Raw genomic sequence first — 2,500 nt, 5'->3', positions numbered from 1 at the left:
CTTCAAAAGCCTCATACCAATTCTCTAGGTGTAATTTAAACTTAACATCGGAATCGAGTATATTTCTATTTTCGAAATCAATGCACATTCTTCACGAATCCATCAAAGATGTAAGTTCACAGAAACTGCTCCCTACAAATGATATGGTCATTGTGATAGAGTCAGAGATTCAGCTTTAGGAAAGATTATGGAAATGGGACGTCTTATGATGATGAAGGTAAATCAAAAGAACTATTGATGAAAGATAATAAAATTGAAAGATCGTATAAGTGAGATGCATAATGAACAGCTAAACCAAGTAGTTGTGAGAGAAAATATTAATAAGAAAGGATAAAAGAGAAAAGTAAAGCAGAAGATATCAAGGGTAAATTGAAATCGTGGACGTTATGGAGACAAGAAGCGCCACGTGAAAAGGGAAAACATAAAAACTTGGAGTGAATGTTTTCTTGATCTAAAGTGCTGAAGTGTGGGCTTTCAGGAGGGAAGACGAAGACTCCTGGGTTGGAAAGAATTAAGCAATATGTAAAAGATAGCGTTTTCTTGAGCATGCTTCAAGAAGCGAGAAAGTGAGGGTTAATGGAGATCTATTAAAAGACAACTTAGTTTCAGGAGAAAGAGATATGAGGGATATTGCATAAGGATAGGTATTGAAAATACTAGTCTCTCTGCGCGACACTTAGGGCAGACCGTAAATAATCATCGAGAAGATGATTATTCAGCTTACACAGTGCGAACACACACACCCAAAAGTTCCATTTAGTGAAATATACAGTGACCTTCCCTTAGAGTTTTACAGTGACCAATTTAACAAATTGAGGTAAATAGTCAACTCAGTAAACCCATAAGCACTTGTACCACTACGCTATCCAAATGAGAAAACATGTGGAATCTGTCATCAGACAGTAACTTACAACATTAGTTGAACATTTTGTGAAAAAAAAACTTTTTTTTTTAATTTAATAGAGAAAATAACATCCAAAAAAATATATTTCTCCAGATAAAAAAGACAACTCTTTTATCTTCATCAACCAACGTTTCTTATAAAACAAATATCTAGTAGCAATATATCAAATATGAACATACAAAAATGTTCAATATTTCTAGCATTATTTACCATAAATAAGCAAAATATCTCCCGAGATTAATAAAAAGACTTTGATCGTATAATTGATATTCACATCTCAAATAAAAACGCAATATAAGATGTCGTAAGGGAATCATAAAATGCGAAAACATTCTGTTTCATAATGCATTCAAAGTCAAGCCTTTGACAAGATACCCGTCATGTAAAATATTATTAAATTAAAAAAGCTGTCTATCCGGATAACATTCAAAGGGAATTCTATTTTTAATAAACAACCGAAAAGTAAAATTGTGAAAACTATCCATGTCAAAATAAATTAGAACGTTCAACAACAGTAAAAACGTCGAGAATACTCAATTTAAAAATGTTTCTAATAAAGTAGAGTCTTATCGTCAGTTTTACACCTGAATAATGAAATTAGTCAAGTGATCCCTAACACAATTCGTATTTTGTCGACCGAAATAAAAAATATCCAAATGACATTAAACTACGCGAATTGCACAAAGGGTTTGCATCTGCTATTGAAAAAGTACCCTCGAAACGGTATCATCAACTTCTTTTAGTTTTTGTTGATAAAAAAAAGCTTATTCTGACTGAAGTGGAAGTGGGGTTGGGAAGTTTTGTGCTATCTTAAATAAAGAACACTTGCTATTATAAACAACAACAACAACAACACCAACAACAACAAATCCAGCAGTCTTTATTCTGCTGCAGGACAAATCTCTCAAACATGTCATGGTCATGCCTGGGGTTTGGCCATTTACATCATACCGCTGGCCACTATAGAATTTATACACTCACTCATATGTCTACAACAACAACAACAACAACAACTCCAGCAGTTTTTATTCCGCTGCAGGACAAATCCCTCAAACATGTCATGGCCATGCCTGGGGTTTGGCCATTTACATCATCACGATGGCCACTGCGGATTTGTGACGATTGGAAGCTTTGGTCTGATCGCTCACAGCAAACCAACCTAGTAAGGGTGTCCCTGACTAGTATATACAGTTTTTCTGATCATGGCGATACACAAACTCTTTCATCACGTCGAATCCCACTCAGAGAGGGCATATGTCTGTGTGTGTGTGTGTGTGTGTGTGTGTGTGTGTGTGTGTGTGTGTGTGTGTGTGTGTGTGTGTGTGTAAAGTACTCGGGTGACGATTTCTGAGCCTCAGCTGGATCATGTAAGCTCGTTCAGATATCATCCCATCTGTAAATGGGTACCAGCATTCACTTGGGTAAGGCAAAGGAGCAGACTTACAGACTTGCTGTAGACCCAGAAGGCTGATTAAAACAAGGAATAATTAAATCTATATAAAACGTGTCATTTTTATCATACGAAGCAGAAGACAAAAAGTGAGCGCGAAGCGCAGTAAAACAATTTGAGTTGGATAATTTCATTCTTGCATTTTT

The sequence above is a fragment of the Palaemon carinicauda genome, chromosome 4, assembly GCF_036898095.1.
Source record: "Palaemon carinicauda isolate YSFRI2023 chromosome 4, ASM3689809v2, whole genome shotgun sequence".
NCBI lineage: Eukaryota > Metazoa > Arthropoda > Malacostraca > Decapoda > Palaemonidae > Palaemon > Palaemon carinicauda.
Note: the sequence above shows the minus strand (reverse complement) of the source record.